The sequence below is a fragment of the Petaurus breviceps genome, unplaced genomic scaffold (genome assembly GCF_028583685.1).
Source record: "Petaurus breviceps papuanus isolate PSGF00001 unplaced genomic scaffold, PetGlider_PUasm1.0 181, whole genome shotgun sequence".
Taxonomy (NCBI): Eukaryota; Metazoa; Chordata; class Mammalia; order Diprotodontia; family Petauridae; genus Petaurus; species Petaurus breviceps.
This window is the reverse complement of record NW_027185784.1, coordinates 28002331-28020867: the sequence shown is the minus strand read 5'-3', so window position 1 is coordinate 28020867 and position 18537 is coordinate 28002331. Positions and strand designations below refer to the sequence as shown.

The window sequence follows — 18537 nt, the reverse complement described above, 5'->3', positions numbered from 1 at the left end:
TGTCAAGATGAAGAAAAGACCTCCATTTGGGTATTAAGTGCTGTGTTTAAACTTGATGTAACTCTGGGGTAGATTCAATTGTGATCCAGGGGTGGGGAACTTTTGACCTTATGTTTGGAAACAAATCTCCATTTGAGAAGAGGGGCTTTGTGGTGGACTTAATTAAGGTATAGCCTAGGGGTGGAGAAGTATTTAGAACAGAGACTTTGTAATTGATTGAATGATTGGAAGGTCCTGGGGTGGGGTAGTACTTGGAGATTATTTAATCACACTTAGTAAATGCTGTATTTTGAATGATGTCATGTTTTGATCTTCTCTGTTCTGGGTTTGTTACTGAATAAAATAGAGAGCACCTATGCTGGTATTTTGAACCTGGGAAGTTGCCTTTGCTTGGTATTACATTACAGGGAGTTAAATGAGAAAAAATATATATGAAAAAAGCAGGGCATGTACAACAGTGGAAGGGTGGATGAATTCAGAGCATAGGCAGAAGAGCATTTCAACTCATTCTAACTTTGTTAAAAGTTAGTCAAATGCAATGTAAATCAAAGGAATGGAAAGGGAACAACAGTAATTGAGCCCATAGGAGATTTGCATCCATTTCCTTCAACATGAATTGTCCTTGGCTTGCAATCATATATTACTCTGTCCAGTTCTACTAGGGTTCTGAATCACCAAAGAAAAATCAAGAAAGAGAGTCAAGAAGGGGAGAGGGTCCTCTAGAAATTTCTATATATCAATATCCATACTCCATTACAGGTTGATTGGTTGGTTCATTCTTTTTTTTTTTTTATAAAGCAATCGGGGCTAAGTAACTTGCTCGAGGTTACATGGCCAGTTATTATTTCTGGGTGTGGTGCTGAGTATCTGAGGCCGGATTTAATCCAGGTCATCCGGACACTGGAGCCAGTGCTCTTACTCGCTGAACCACCTGGCCGCCCCTAAGCAATTGGGGGTTAAGTAACTTGCTCAAGGTTACACGGTGTAATGGGAATGCAAATTTGGAAGATCTTCCCTGCTCCTAGGCTAAAGTGCACCTGAAGCCTGGGGAGGGAGGCTTGTTTTTCAGTAGATACTTTTTGATTGGCCAGTGGGTCAATAAGGTCGTTACATTCTCTGAGCCAGGAGAAGGCTATATAAGCCCTGATGTGAGGCTTTGTTTTGGGGGCTCACTTTGAGAAGTGTTCTGTGATTTGATCTGTATTCTGGAAAGCCGTTGTCCAGCCCTCCCCCAACCCCGGCTTTGAAAAACCCAGATGTGGAAACCCAGATGTTGACTGGGTATGGATGTAATGGTTGGACAGTTTGGAAATCTGTCTACTTGATCTGTTTCTGTCTTGATAATTCTGCCTGTATACTTTGAAGTTTGGGGTGCTGACCTTTTTCCCCTGAACAAGGTAAACGATATATGTCTGACTGATTAAAGTAAGCTTGTTAACCCATTTTGAGTTGCTTTCCTTTAACAAAGCAGATCCAAGAACCTGTGCTGGCAACAAACCCTGAGGATGCTTGGGATGCTTGCTGCTACACACGGCCAGGTGTTTCTGGGTGGGTGCTAAGTGTCTGAGCCCGGGATTCGATCTCCAGGTCCTCTCAACACCGGAGCCGGTGCTCTTACTCGCTGTGCTACCTGGCTGCCCCTGGTTGGTTCATTCTTAAAGAAGATCAAAATGACATCACTATGTTCAAGTCAAGGTAGTGTGTCTGACTGTGGTCTATCAGACTAATATGAGCTCTAGAAGGCTTTACTACAGGTCAGCACAAATATCCTACGAGAACATTTGAAGTGCAGATATCTCTAAATTCATACATCTCAAATTTCTTTCAAACTACTTCAATTCTGCTTTGCTCACAGAGCACAAAGTTTTCTTTGATGCAAGCATACCATGCCAAGCACTCCTTTGCCTGTGTCTCTTATGTCACACAATCAATTCCAAAATTCTTCAATGAGACCTTGAGAGTGTCCTTGTATCACTTCTTCTGACCTCCATGTCTTGTGTGAGTTCTCTGTAAAATAGTCTTTTAGGCAAAAATATATTTGGTGTGCAAATAGCATGGCCAGACCATTGGAGTTTTACTCCATTATTACAAGGTGGAGAAGAACTCTTATAAATCAAATATGATATAATATGGTACAGTTCAAATGTTGATAGACCTGGGTTCAAATTCTAGCGCTGTCTTGTGCTGTCTGTTGGTGATCTACTGCTTTAACCAAGGCAGAGGACAAGAAAGCTTGAAGAGATTTAAATATGCATTGGTGTAGGAAGGATCTATATAAAATCAAATCAACAAGCTTTTATTAAATGGCTACAATATGCCAAGCACTATGTTAAGCATCAGGAATAAAATTAAAGCAGAAAGACAGATCCTAACCTCAAGGAGCTTATACACTAATGTATATTCTAACTGGGGAAGACATATAAAAGCAAGCTGAAGGTGGGGCAGGATTGTGGACAAAGTCCAGGAGAATCAGAGATTCAGTCTGGAAAGGGATGAAGATGTGATTGGCCATGAACTCCTCCTTAAAATAGAGGCACTAGAAGGAAGTAACCAATCAGAGATAGAGTCCAGTGGCAAAAGGTATTTCCAATGTATGGATTCTAAGATGAAGATGTTTCTGGGGAATTTTAATGAAAGTCCTGGAGAGTCAGAAGTGTAGACCAGAGATAATAAAAAAATTATCACTAAGACATCAAAGTACCAGTACCTAGAACAATATATTACACTTAGTAAGCATATGGTTAATGTGGATTGATTAAATGAGAAAATGAGAGAAGAATCTGGTAACTTGACTCCTTGACATCATAATGGAAAAAAACTGGTCCCTACTAGCTTCACAGGTAGCACAAAGAAGTTGAAGAAGAGAATACATATCATCTTCCATGCTATGCCAAAACAGAGTAATTAATAGGACTGCTCCCTTTTCAAATATCTCCATATGTACATGAGAAAAGCTTTATATGCATATTTAGGTAAAGGAGAGAAGATACAAAGACAGGAATCATTTAACTCTCCCTTCCTTTGGATATGCAAATGCCCCTTGGATAGACCCATAGCTCCCTCTTCCACTCCTGGTTCACCAAGCTGGCATTTGTCTAATCCTTGCCGGAGGTATGGGCAGTGGATATCCAGAATTTGGAGCACCAGAACATAATAAAATCCTATGAATCTATTACACATGGTCAATTTTGTGATTGTTCACATGGTCTGAGAGTAGAGTTGACAGACACCACCATTCCTCAATACCTGCCTCCTCATTAGTTGAGAGGTATTTCTTGGGTAGTCCAATTCCAGAGTTTAGTGTTCTAGTCAAAGAAGGCAGATAGATGTGTTGAGCAGTGCCAGCCTTGAAGTTTGCTTCTCAGGACTATGACAAACCCTGAGAAGAGAAACTTTCTGAGCAGTGTACCTTTTGAAGTGAGAACAGGATTATCCGTGTGTCCCCTGCCCCTAGATGGAGATGCCGTAAAGAACTGAAGCCAAGACATGAGGAGAACAAAAACTTTTGATTTGGCTTGGTCATTCAAATAGGACTACTAATAGGAAAGGCATTATATATCCATGCCATGTTTCACTTCCAGGGAAATAAAAATCATGGGATAACAATATAACTTTTCAGGGGTCTGTATATGACTCTCAGAGAGAGGAGTCACTAGAATATTAGGATGTTGCCCTGATGGCAACCCCAAGTTCAGTTTACCTTGTAGGAAAATGCAAACACCAGGGTAGTATTGAGTCAGTTTACATGACCCTATGGAAAAGTGGAAGCCCCTAGAAAATGAAGAGGATTACATACATTGCTGACCAGTCTTTGAGAATCCCTTTGTTATTTATACATGTGAATTCCTTCCATGTCTTGCTGTAGCTTCTATTCCAGTCCCCTGCAGCTTCTGCATTTTCAATAGGATGAAATGTAGGCAGTCTTGTACGCAAAACCACATGTTACCTTGAGCAGTTACACAAGAAATAGTTTATAGAAGAACATTTATAGAAACCTAGAAACAAGGTAGACACAAACTATACCAGGAAACTTCCCATAATAAATTATATTTGGAAATAATAGTTAATGAAATAATAACTTTGGAGTTCAAAACCAATCTTACTGTATTTTACCCAGAGTCAGGGGGTTCTGGAAAGTTTATACTATACAGTTTATACTATAATTATGAACTCCTGGTTTATGAATGGTAAGGAATGTTAATCTGAGAGCTTAAACCTGACTCAAAAGGATAAGATACAGTCAGCTTCTTGCCCTCTATTTTTGACTGGGTAAAAGGGATTTGCTGTTCCTCTTTCTCCCATTTCTACTCTAGATTTCATCCCAATTCTGATATTCTTCACATTATGAACTCAAATGCAGTCAACATTATCCATCATTATCTCTGTTCAGCTTTATTCAACAAGCATTTACTTTGGGTAAAGTCCAACACTAGTTACTGAAGATACAAAAAGAGATTGAATATAGACTCTGCTTCTCAATCACTATCATCAAGTATTTTCCTAAATGTCCACTGTGGGGAGGGTATAACACTAGGTCCAAAGGACTCAAAAGAGGCTTCCTATATGTCTTCTACCTTCAAGAGCCTACAATCTCATCAGAGACATGAATATATACTTACAAAAATAATGAATGATAAAAGACAGAGAATTTTAAGTGCAAATAAATGGAACAGACAATAAGTTCTCCAGGAGTTCCCAATCACTGAAAACTTGGAAAGTCAGGAAAATTTGCATGGAGAAGGTGGGACTTAGAGCTTGTCCTTGAAGGAAATGTAGGACTTAGATAAGTTGAAAGAAGAGAGAAGGGCATGCCAGGCAGAGGGAACAACTGAAGATAGGCTACCATGTTCAAGGAAGAAAGAGTAGGACATTTTGACCACTATTTTAGGGAATAATTTATGGAGAGAAAGATAAAGTTGAAAAGTTTGGGAGGGACCAAACTATGGTGGGCCTTGAATGCTTGAAATCAAAGGACTTTAGATTTTATCCTATAGGAACTGGAAAGTCTTTGGAGGCTAACTAGCATGGAATGAAGATGGCTTTATTCAAGCATGCCAACAGCCAGTGGGGCATGCTACCTCCAAGACCAGAGTTACAATGGGTTAAAATATATACATTTCTTCAGTCCCCCTAAGAGTGGGGGCTGGGGTGAAAGGACTGTGAGCTAGGACAGTAAGAAAAAATGTCCAGAATATACATGGGGTCATTATGTTAGGAGATTGTCTCTGTCACAAGGGTGACAGTCAACACCATCCTCAGCATTCTCAACAATGTATTTACTACAATAAATTGCCATACACACACACATACATACGTGTGTGCATGTGTAAACCTATGTGTTGTGTATATATGGAAAATAACTACACAGCAATATCTTTCCCTACAAATACTTTTCATTCATTTTTATCATGACAGCTATGGTTATCTTCATCATATTTAGTGTTAACTAACAAACCATAGGCCTCATTCTGCAAGCCAGATTTTTAGTGGAGGAACCTTTGTCTAAACCAATCAACAAACATTTATTTATTAAGTACCAGTTATGGGCCAGGCATCATACTAAGTTCTGAACTCAGACTACTATGATAAATAGACATAGATAAAGATGAAAGACTATTTACATGTTAGATAACCTGGGTCTGTAAAATACACATCTGCTCAACTGACTTTTCAGCTGTCCAAGGAGCATGCCTGCTATCAGGTCAGGCCTCTCTTCCAAGCCTGTCAGGGGTCTTTTTTTTCTACTTTTCTCTTTGCAATTCTTCTCTCCTTGTATTAGTCTTCTCAACTCCTTCCTCTATTTTGGGCAAGTCATTTAACCCCCTAGGATCATATTTTCCCAAGGGGCAATACTAAATGATGGCTGGATTCCTCTTAGATTCATGATTTTATTTCTATTTTTACTATTTCCTATTTTTGGATTCCCTCATTCCATAGTGATAAACTCAGATTTACCAATAGCTTCTGGGTAATAAACTAACAGATTTTCAAAAAAGGTGGGGGGAAATGGAGAAAGGGACATTTCCTTTCTATCTCCATCTCTTATTTGTTCAAATCTAAGAGAAATATCTTTCTCTTCAATAAGGCAGCTTTGTTTCATGGGTTTCCCATGAAAGGAAAGAGCCACCATTCCAATGTTAACACATTATCAGTGTTGCTATAAGGCAATGGAACACCATTGTCTCTGAAGAATTAAAAATGAGGATAATGCAGTGCACAATGCAAAAGTGCATGGTGAAGTGTGAGCAAGCTTCAACACAGAGCAAATGAGAAATTACAAAAAGAACAGGAGTAAAGGATGTGATCAAGGAGTTGCACATTAGGAAGAGAAGATAGGCTGGTCATGTGTGTTGCCAACGTGGCTCTAAAGCCAACACCCTCCTGGTACAAGTTCAGTGTTAGGACAAAATGAGACACTCGTGAGTTTCTCATTTTAATAAATTTAAATATTTAATATTTAATAAAGGAGGAAAGTTTAGCTTTCCCTAATAGAGTAAGAAGATACAAGATTGATATTAACTTCTCTAAACATGGTCCTCCTATCCATCTAGAAAATTCATCTGGTCAATAAGTCAACGTGTATATGGAGACTTACATGGTTATCAATCTGAGAGGCTCTGATGCCACCTGGCTAGGACCTTTTCATGTCCCCAGACCAGGAAGCTATGTGAGGGTAGCTAGGACTGACCAGGTTTCCAAGGGGAAGAGGGGAGTGTTAGAAGTTGAATCATTAAAATTCTGGTCCTATAATAACATGACAAATGAAAATGAAAACATATAAAGAGGTATTGTGCTCCATGGTATCTCTAAGATGTTAGAACATGAAGAAGAGCATCTTTGTTTATCACCTAGGCCTTACCTCCTGTAAAGAACTTATTAGGGTACACTGACGAGATCACAAGAGATGCACAGGCATGTATAAAATGTGACCTGCAACACTGGAGGGAATTCCCAAATGGATAAGATCACAGAATTATTTGTGTATTCATAAACCATACTGACATTGTTATAGTCGAGGAACAATAAAAGATAAATTAAAGCAATGCAAGAAAATCATGAAAAGAAAGTGAACAATGTGACTGAAGAAAATAATACCTAAAAATAGACTAACTCAAATGGCAAAAGAGGTCCAAAAAGCCAATGAGGAAAAGAATGCCTTCAAAAGCCAAATTTGCCAGTTGGAAAAAGAATCTCAAAAACTCACTGAAGAGCATCATTCCTTCAGAATTAGATTGGAGTAAATGGAGGCTAATCACTTTATGTGAAATCAAGATACTATAAAACAGATCTAAGCAAGTGAAAAAATAGAAGGCAATGTGAAATATCTCAATGGAAAAACCACTGACCTGGAAAATAGATCCAGGAGAGATAATTTAAAAATTATTGGACTACCTGAAAGCCATGATCAAAAAAAGAACCTAGAAATCAAAAGAATTCACCAATCACCTCTTCAAAAAGATCCCAAAAAGAAAACTCTTAGGAATATTATAGCCAGGTTCTGCAGTTCTGAGTTCAAGGAGAAAATATTACAAGCAGCCAGGAAGAAACAATTTGAGTATTATGGAAATACAATCAGGATTACACAAGATCTAGCAGCTTCTACATTAAGGGATTCATTCTCCTGAAGTCTGCTCTAGCCACCGCTGGTTGGGGCTGCCCTGGAACTAAAACCACGGGCTCTTGCCAGGCTGGGCTTGGCTCCCAGCGATCTGTGATGGACCCTTCCTGTAGGCTGTCCAGACTGCCTTCAGGGGGAGATTTGTTTCTCTCTGTCACTTTGTCAATTCTGTAGCTCTAAAATTTGTTTAAAGTCATAATTTATAGGTATTTGAGGTGGTTATGGGAGAATCTTACAGAGTTTTCCTGCTTCTATGCTGCTATCTTGGCTCAGTCCCTCCATAAAATTTTGAGTTCCAAATTTTCTCCCCCTTTCCCTCCCCAACCCCAAGGCAGCGTGAAATCTGATATAGACTCTACATATCCATTCATATTCAACATATTTTCACGTTAGTCATATTGTAAAGAATTAGAACGAATGGGAGGAACCATGAGAAAGAAGAAGCAAAGAGAGAAAGAGAGAGCACAAATAGTATGCTTCCATCTACATTCAGGCTCCAAAGTTCTTTCTCTAGATGTGGACAGCATTTTCCATTATCAGACTTTTGGAGTCATCTTTCCAATACTAACATATAAAAAGTGTTGCTATATGGCAATGGAACACCATAGTCTCTGAAAAACTAAAAATTATTATAATGCAGCACAATGCAAAAGGGCATGGTGAGTATGAGCAAGCTTCAACATAGAGCAAATGAGAAATTACAAAAAAGAACAGGAATAAAGGATGTGATCAAGGAATTGTATGTCAGGAAGAGAAGATAGGCTGGTCATGTGTGTTGCTGACATGGCTCTAAAGCCAACACCTTCCTGGTACAAGATCCTTTCATTGCTAAGAAGAAGAAGTCTATCAAAGAAAGTCATCACACAATGTTGTTGCTGTACACAATGTTCTCCTGGTTCTACTCCTTACACTTAGCATCAGTTTATTTAAGTCTTTCCAGATTTTTCTGAAGTCCACCTGCTCATCATTTCTTATGGAACAATCATATTCCATTATATTCATATACCTCAACTTGTTTAGCCATTCCCTAACTGATGGACATTCTCTCACCCTCGATTTCCAATTCTTGCCCACCACAAAAAGAGCTGCTATAAATACTTTTGTACATGTGGGTCCTTTTCCCATTTTTATAGTCTCTTTGGGATACAAACCTAGAAGTGGTGTTGCTGGGCCAAAGGGTATGCACAGTTCTATAGCCCTTTGGGCATAATTCCAAAATGCCCTCCAGAATAGCTGGATCAGTTCACAACTCCAACAATGCATTAGTGTTCAATTTTCCCACATCTTCTCCAACATTTATCTTTTTCCTGTTTTGTCATATTAGCCAGTCCATTAGGTGAAATGTGGTACCTCCGAGTTCTTTCAATTTGCATTTCTCTAATCAAGAGTGATTTTGCACACTTTTTCGTATGACTATTTATAGCTTTAATTTCTTCATCTGAAAATTGCCTGTTCATATGCTTTGACCATTTATCAATTGGGACTAATTTGTATTCTTATAAATTTGATGCAATTTTCTATATATTTTCAAATGAGACCTTTATCAGAGATACTGATTGTAAAATTTGTTTCCCAGTTTTCTGCTTCCCTTCAAATCTTGATTGCATTGGCTTTGTGCAAAAACTTTCAATTTAATACAATTAAAATCATCCATTTTGCATTTCATAATGTTCGATATTTCTTGTTTGGTCATAATTTCTTCCCCTCTTCATAAATCTGACATGTAAACTATTCATTGTTCTCCTAGGTTGTTTATGGTATCAAATCATCTACCCATTTTGACTTTATTTTGGTATACAATGTAAGATGTTGGTCTATGCTTTCTTTCCACGATGTGTGTGCCCAAGATGGCACCGCCAAAAGATAAGAAGACTAAGAGATCAACTTGGAAGTTTAACATTGACCTTACTCATCCAGTTGAAGCTGGAATATTTGATTCTGGAAATTTTGAACAATTCTTGAAGGAGAAAATTAAAGTCAATGGAAAAACAGGGAACCTAGGGAATGTTGTTCATATTGAATGCTTCAAGAATAAGATCACTGTTGTGTCTGAGAAGCAGTTCTCTAAACAATACTTAAAATATCTTACCAAGAAATATCTTGGGGTGGCCAGGTAGCACAGCGATTAAGAGCACCGGCTCCAGTGTCGGGATGACCTGGGGATGGAATCCAGGCTCAGATACTTAGCACCCACCCAGAAACACCTGGCTGTGTAACCTTGAGCAAGTTACTTAACCCCGATTGCTTTAAAAAAATTAAAATTAAAAAAAGAAATATTTTAAGATGAACAATCTTTGTGATTGACTTCATGTGCTTGCATCTGACCAAGAGACTTATGAACTTCATTATTTCCAGATTAGTCAAGATGAGGAAGGTCCTGAAGCTGAATATTAAATGGGAAGCTGAGCCCTTTCTTAGGGGCTTTGAATCTTAAAAGTGTTCAAAAGAGTAAAACATGAATACACTTTAATTTATTGGCAAATAAAACTTATATCAATGTTAAAAAAAAAAAAGATGTTGGTCTGTATTTAGTTTCTGCCATGCTATTTTCCAGTTTCCCATCAGTTTTTCTCAAATAGTGAGTTCTTATCCCAGAAGCTAGAGTCTTTGGGTTCATCAAGCTGTTGATTGCATATTCATTGTCTTCTGTGTCTTGTGTGCCTAACCTATCCCACTGATATGCCCCTCTATTTCTTAGCTAGTACCAAGTGATTTGGATGATTTCTGCTTTATAATGCAATGTGAGATCTAGTATGGCTAGGACACCTTCCATAGCATTTCTTTTCTTTTTTTTTTTAAGCAATCGGGGTTAAGTAACTTGCTCAAGGTTACAAGGCCAGTTATCTCTGGGTGTGGTGCTGAGTATCTGAGCCCGGATTTGTTCGAAGTCATCCCGACACTGGAGCCAGTGCTCTTACTCTCTAAGCCACCTGGCCGCCCCTAAGCAATTGGGGTTAAGTAACTTGCTCAAGGTTACACGGCCAGGTGTTTCTGGGTGGGTGCTAAGTGTCTGAGCCCGGGATTCGATCTCCAGGTCTTCTCAACACTGGAGCCAGTGCTCTTACTCGCTGTGCTACCTGGCCACCCCTATAGCATTTCTTTTCATTAATTCCCTTGATATTCTGGACCTTGTGCTCTTCCAGATGAATTTTGATATTATTTTTTCTAGCTCTTTAAAATAATTTTTGGTAGTTTGATTGGCATGGCACTGAATAACTGAATCAATTTAGGCAGAATTGTCATTTTTATTATATTAGCTTGGCCTACCTATGAGCAACTGATGTTTTTTCCAATTATTAAGATCTGACTTTATTTTTGTGAAAAGTGTTTTGTAATTGTTTTCAGATAGTCCCTGGGTTTGTTTTGGCAGGTAGATTCCCAAATATTTACTAATGTCTACAGTAACTTTGAAAGAAATTTCTCTTTCTTTCTCTTGCTGTTGGACTTTCTTAGTAATATACAGAAATGCTGAAGATTTTTGTGGGTTTATTTTATATCCTGAAATTTTACTAAAGTTGTTTATTATTTCAAGTAGTTTTTTTACTTGATTCTCTAGGATTCTTTAAGTATATCATCATATCATCTTCAAAGAGTGATAATAGTTTCTTCTTTGTCTATTCTATTCCTTCAATTTCTTTTTCTTCTCATATTGCTAAAGTTAACATTTCTAGTACCATATTGAATAATAGTGGTGATAATGGACATCGTTGTTTCACCCTGCTTTTATTGGAAATGCATCTAATTTTTCCCCATTACATTAAATGCTTGCTGATGGTTTTAGGTAGATGCTACTTATCATTTTTTGGAAGACTCCATTTATTCCTATGCTCTCTAGTGTTTTTAATAGGAATGGGTGTTGTATTTTTTCAAAAGCTTTTTCTGCATCTATTGGGATAATCATATGGTTTATGTTAGTTTTGTTGTTGATAAGATCAATTATGCTGATAGTTTGCCTGATATTTAACCAGCACTGAATTCCTGGTATAAATCCTACCTGATCAAGGTATATTATTCTCATGATAAGTTGCTGTAATCTTTTTGCTAATATTTTATTTAAAATTTTTACAACTATATTCACTAGGGAAATTGATGTGTAATGTTCTTTCTCTGTTTTGACTCTTCCCAGTTTAGGTATCAGTACCATATTTGTATCATAAAAACAATTTGGTAGGACTCTGCCAATTTTCCCAAATAGTCTATATAGTATTAGAATTGATTGTTCTTTAAATGGTTGATAGAATACATTTGTAAATCCATCTGGCCTTGGAGATTTTTTCCTAGGGAATTCATTTATGGCTTGTTCAATTTCTTTTTCTTAGATGGAGTTATTTAAGTATTTTACTTCCTCTGATGTGAATCTGGGAAATTCATTTTTTGTAAATATTCATCCATTTCACTAAGATTGCCAAATTTATGTGCACCATATTATGCTTCTTATTAAACCTTCCTTTGTTTTAGCATACTTCTCCATCCCCCTCCCTGCCCAGTTTTATCAAAACAGAAGGGGCTTTGATTCTCTCTGGAAGTCATTTTATTGACAGGAGTATGAGAGATTACTATAATCATTAACCACTGTCTTGTGTATCTAACCTATTCCACTGATCCACCACTCTATTTCTTATGACAAAGACATTTGTCATAGGTTTTCACTCACCATAGCACCTATTATGTAGATCAGTGTACAGACCACTGAAATCTTCAACTCTCTCAATGAATCAGGGTGGATGGGAGGGACTGTGCATGAACAAATTATATCCACATTGGATCTCAGCTCCAGACATCCACTGCTTTATATCCCAGTTATTGGTTCCATTAACTCAATTCATTTGTCTCTGATCCACTTAAACCAAGGAAATAAGAGGAATTTCCTACCATGATCTGCCCAGACAACTTAAAGAGGAAGATGTCATCTCTGCTAGTATAGCATGGTACCATATTTATTCTGTCTCTCTCTTCATATTCTTAAGCATGATTTTCTCTGTCATACCACAGCAAGTGATGAGATCCTTCCACCATCCTCACCCCTGAAGCGTTTTCATGTTGGGGAAGGCACTAAAGGAAAATAGAACCAGGGTAGGACATTACTAGAGTGATTGGTGTGAGCAGTTATATAGTCTGGTATGATATCATTATACTTAAACTGAACATGTCTTATTTTTTATTCATTCAATAAAAAGAATTTATTAAGCATATACTATGTATTAGACTCCCAAGTGAATCAAATGTGCATGATAACAAGGATTGTTTCATTTCTTTTCTTCATAGCTCTACAACAGTCATGTGGCACAGTGGATCAAGTGATGAACCTGGAGTCAGGAAGACCTAAGTACAAATCCAGCCTCACACATCTATTATCTGTGTGATCCTGAGCAAGTCACTTCATTTCTGCCTGCCTCTGTTTCTTCATCTGTAAAATAAGGATAATACTAACAGCACCAACCTTCCAAGGTTATTGTAAGGATAAAATAAGTTGATATTTGTAAAGTACTCTGCAAACTTTAAGGTACTCTATAAATGCTGGCAGTTTGGGCCATATAATGCAGGCTTAATAAATGCTAATTGACTGAAGGCATTGTTTTATGTAATACAGTATTGTTTTATTATTTTTTTGAAGGGTGGGGTGGAGCAAAGAGAGTAGACCTGATTATATTAGTGTAGGGAAATCTCAGTGCAGATCAGCACCTGCTCATCGACCTATACTCTTAAATAACTGTCTTGGGTCCTGAGAGCTTAAGTCAATTCTCTGAGTAACCCCAGCCAGCATATGTCTTGGGTAAGACTTGAACCCAGGTCTTTCTGACAAAGAGTGTGGGTCCTGCTTAGCCATTCTTCAACAGGTCCAAATACACATACTTGTGCCTTCAAGGAACTGACATGAAACTGGGAATAGAAGCTGTGTTTCCAGCTGAGTTTTGAAAGGAATGGAAAAGCAAAAAAGAAAAAGAATAACACAACTGTAGTGGTTTTTCCAGTAAAATCATCTGAGGTAAACCAAATTAAGAGTCTAATGTCTGTAAATGGGGATAGAGTTGTGGTCAGCTGAAGCCCATGATGCATTTCAGCTGCATTGTGAGAGGCACTGGGCAGCCACTCCAGGTTTCTGAAGAGAGTGAGATGAAATAGCAAGAAACCTTGTTTCTTTACTACTTTAAAGTTGATGAAGTGCTTTGCCCTGGGTAATTTCCTGAGGTAGGGATAGAAAATATTATTATCTCCATTGTGTGTATGTATGTATATATATATATATATATATGTGTGTGTGTGTGTGCATGCACATTTACATTATACACATTACACATATTTATAAAGTATATATTGTATACACACACACACATTGCACATTATTTTTTTCCTAGATGAAGAAAGCAAGGCTTAGAGAGCTAAGTGACTTGCCCATAGTCACCCTTGCTGATAATTGAGGTGTATCTAACTATTCTTTGCAGGATGGACACAAAGATCAGTAAAAAAGACTGCACCGTCACATGGGTGGGAGGAGCTTGGAGCCCAAGACAAGGGCTATTCCTGTGCTGTGAGTGTGAGAACAAAAGACAAGGAAAGGCAAAATTATAGTGGAGTGAATGCTGGACTTGGAATCAGGAAGAGCTGAGTTCAAATTCTGCCTCAGATACCTACCAATCATTGGACCCTGGACAAGTCACTTGATCTCTCATAGCCTTAGTGCCTCATCTATAAAATGAGGAAGTTGGCTTCCAAAATACCTTTTAATTAACTATGAAATATTAACAGAAGAAAAATTGACAGGGTTTGGGGATGAATGATCTAGGTAGTGGGGAAAGAGAGAATGGAGAAGATGAAAAGTCAGGGTCAAAGTGATTGGATTTGTATTCCCATTATTACAGTGCCAAAATACTACAAATATATAATTAAATATCTTTTTCCTCCCTTTGTTTCTTCCTTCCTTCACTCCTTCATTTCTAAGTCTTCTGTGTCTATGTCACATACAGCAATATTGGTAATGCTCAATATTGATTACTGATAGTGATCACTTCAGAGCTGAATTCCCCTTATGCAGCCTCACGTCATGCAGCATCTTTCTCAGAGCCCTTCTCAGTTTCGAGTTGTGCAGGATCAGGAAGGCAGGATGGATGGAGATGCCAACATAAGTCAATGTTTCCCATACCCAAAACCGAGAAGTGCAAACTGAAAGAGGATCTGTGGCAGTGATGATCAGAAGCAGAACATTTGAGGTATAGAGGATGAGAAAGAAGAAAACTGACTTCAGGGTAGCAATGTGAATCTGCATACTCGGGTCCTGAGGACCAGCACTATGGTGCTGCATGTTCTTCAAGTGTTGGCACAGGGAGGAAATGAGTGAGATGGTGGAGACCAGGAAGGAAAGGAAATTAATTAACAAAATAAAGATTTGCATTGGCATGAAAAAATGCCTCTGGAATACATGCTTCCTATGATAGAAAGTGGTCTTTTCTGAGTAATTCCCAGTGATTGGTAGTTGGAAAATGTAGTAGCTCTTTACAAAAGATGAGATGAATATTAACATGGATATCAGTAGGGACCACAACAGTAACCAGGGGACAAATCGGGAAATTCTCCACTTCAGCCAGAGGAAGATTGGGTGAGTGAAGGAAGAAATTTTCACACAGTAGAAAACAGCAAGCCAGGTGGTGAACCAGAAGGTGGTCGAGTTAGTAAAAATCCAGAAAATGCCAAAGTATAGGCTTCTATTAGTTAGGGAGAAATATGTGGCGAAGTTGCTAAGAACTGCCGCCCACTGTAGAAAGAAGCGAGAGATGCCCAGACTGGCCAGGATCATGTCACCAGGGGGCAGGGTCCAACATCGCACCCACTCTCTGCCCAGCACTATGATGATGAAACTATTTTCTACAATTCCTGCCATAGACTCCAGGAGAAAGAAGATCATGAAGAAGAGAGTGACTAGACTGGGCATTCTTTCTCTGCTGAGCATCTGCTGAGACTCAAAAGCTCCAGGAGACCTTAACCAGAAGAGATCTATTAGCAGGCCAAACTCCCCAAGGGTTCAGCAGCTCTCTTTGCTTCATGCAGGAGCCCAGCTCAGAGAGATAGTGAAGGCTCAGGAAGAGACTGTGTGCCTAATATGAATCAGAAAAGAATCCTACTACCTCTATGGATGCAAATCTGACATAGATCACTCACTGAACCCAGCCTTTATTTGTTTATCTGAGATTTGCCTGTCACTAAACAGAGCCAGGGCCAAAGACATATCTGGATATAGGCTACTGATCCTGATGCCTTTCAAGAACCTCCGCCCAAAATGCATGCTTGTTCCCTGGCCATCCTGCCTCCCTTCCTTAAGTCTAGCTATGACTCCCCCAGATCTTCCCCCTCTCCTATTCTTGTAATGACACCCTTATCTACCACCCTCAGACCTTGCCCCCACCACTGTTAAACATCCTCCAGTCTATATGTAAACACCTAGTTTTCCATTCATGCCCTGGATTTACACATCTATTTTGCTCTCTGTGACTAGTGCACCTAGTCCTACGTTTTTAGGTGTGAGGTTGACATTGAACCACTTACTGCATCCTTTTGAACCCAACCATTCAACCAGTTCTGAATCTGCCTAATTGCACAACCAGTCAACTCACATCTCTCCATCTTTTCAACAAGAATAGTATTAAGTAACATCTTGGCATTAATTTGTTCCTGATTCCAGTCAGGATGACCTGGGCAAGACCTATATCAGTTCTGTGAAATATGAATATTTCTCTCATATTTAATACGTAATTATTGTATTGGGACCAAGGCTTATCCTATTTTATACTTCATCTAGAAACCAACCAGTGTTGGAAATCTCTTTTAGAGAGTTATCCAGGTCAAGATTTAATAAGACAGTAAAATAAATTCTATGTTGAGGCCAGGGGTGGGGAACCTGTGGCCTCAAGGTTACATGTAGCCCTCTAGGTCCTCAAGTGAGGTCTTTTGACTAAACCCAAACTTCACAGAACAACTGCCCTTAATGAAAGGATTTGTTCTGTAAAACTTGTAGGCCCCACTCAAGGACCTAGAAGGCCTTAGAGACTACAGGTTCCACACCCTTGATTTACGCTAATTCCTGCTCATTGTGTTTGCTCAGACAGGTCTGGGGAAATGTTGATTCTCCCTATTATCAAGACAGGTATTGGAAATTGATATCTCTTTGACCAAGATTTGAGTTACCTAAGTCAAATACTCAAAGATAGCCCACCTCCAATTTGATTAACCAATCAAAATTGAGTAGGAAGCCCTCAGAAACACCTTCTCTTTGAAGGGTATATAAACCATGGCCCCACCGCAATTAGGGTACTTTGGTCTGAGAGAGATGGCCAAATGACCATCCTTTTAGTAATAGCCTGTTGGTCTTATTAATAAAATGATTAAATGACCCAGAAATTGTCTCTTGAATCTTTAAATCATCACAGTTTAGGATCCTGCTACCAATCTCTAGACTCTGTCTTCCATCTTAGACCTTCTCATTAATCCCTACATCAGCCCATGGTCAAATCTTCAACCCCTAAGGCATTCAGTACTCCAGAAATCATCCTGGCCTAGAAACATCTTTGAAAGTCAAGTTCTGACTGCTGACCAGGTTCAACCAGGCCTTACCTTTTTCCTGGTCCTCACTGACCCAGGAAAGATACTACAAGACCCAAATATCACCACTTGCCATGAGATTGGATCTTGATCGAAGACTATGAATAGTCAGTCTAATTACCTGCCTTTAAATAGACTGCTTTACAACCACAGAAACTCTACATGGAATTATTCATCAATGATTGGCATAATCCAGCTTCTTCATACTCTTATTTTTACAAAGTTCTAACCCCAACAATTGATGTGCAAAACCCATTCCCCATTCCCAACTTCTTGCTCCTTTACTTCTGTTCCCTTTAACTCTACTCCCCAAAATTTCCACTCCAGAGCTACCTGCCCCACCCACTGTGTTCTATGAAATGCTAGCTCCATAATTAACAAATTGATTTTAATCTTGTGCTTTTTCCTTTCTTACTCTTTCCTTCTGGCTCTCACTAAAGTCTAGCTTCCCCCTGATAAGTGGTTGGTTGTTGTCCTTTGTTCTTGAAAAGGACCAAAATGGCACGACAATGCTAAAGGTAAGTTTCAATGTGTCTGACTGTGGCTGCTCAGACCAACACAAGCTCGGAATGCTCCACCACAGGTCAGGCACAAATAGTCCATGTGAACATCTGGGGTGAATTCTCCAAATTTGCAAATCCTGCCTTTCCTGTGAGCTGTTTCAATTCTGCTTTGCTCAAAGAGCACAGCGCCCTCTCTTATGTGGGCACACCATGCCAAGTGTTCCTATTCCATTGTCTCCCATGTCACACAATCAATTCCAAAGTTAAGAGAGACCTTGACAGTGTCCTTGAAGCGCTTCTTCTGACCACCACATGAATGCTTGCCCTGTGTGAACTCTTGTAAAGCCACGCACAAGCAGCTTTCCAGAAGAATGCTGCTGTGAACAGCTTTCAAGGTTCTGATTACGTATTCTAGTGAACACTCTATTTATTCAATAACAAATCAGAGCAAAACATTCACAGAAAATCAAGGTACAGCATTCACAATGACTTATCACTAAAATGGCCACATAGTTTTCACCAAAGTGGTCACAATAGTTTTTGACAAAGTACAATCATTTAATAATTCAATCATTCAATCATTCTTAAGGAGGCTTGCCTCTTTACTCAATCATTCCATTATCATTAAGGAGGCTTGCCTCCTTAAGGGACAAAAAATACAAAAGTCAAAGTACTACACCCCTGGGTAGTACATCCATTTAGTCAATCACAGAGTCAGTCCTTGATTCAATCACAAAGTACAATCACAAATAAATTACAATTCCATTAGTTACTTCTGAACAGAAAATAACACAATTCAGCAGACAGGGCTTCCATCTGTCTGAC

The 18537-nt window shown here is 38.8% G+C and overlaps 1 protein-coding gene and 1 pseudogene across 7 annotated transcripts in view; one reads left to right on the top strand and one right to left on the bottom strand.

Annotated features, from left to right (window-relative positions):
• LOC138160705 (olfactory receptor-like protein OLF3) overlaps nucleotides 1-18537 on the bottom strand; it is a 650404-nt gene that overhangs the window by 444181 nt on the left and 187686 nt on the right. For 5 of the 7 annotated variants that reach the window (XR_011168193.1, XM_069087457.1, XM_069087459.1 and 2 more), the window contains one exon: nucleotides 12491-12670. The exons of the other annotated variants lie outside the window; for them this stretch is intronic. The gene's annotated coding sequence lies outside the window, so the exon portion shown is untranslated. The remainder of the gene's footprint in view (nucleotides 1-12490; nucleotides 12671-18537) is intronic. 7 annotated transcript variants of the gene reach the window in all.
• On the top strand, nucleotides 9459-10046 carry LOC138160709 (ribosomal protein eL22-like; annotated as a pseudogene).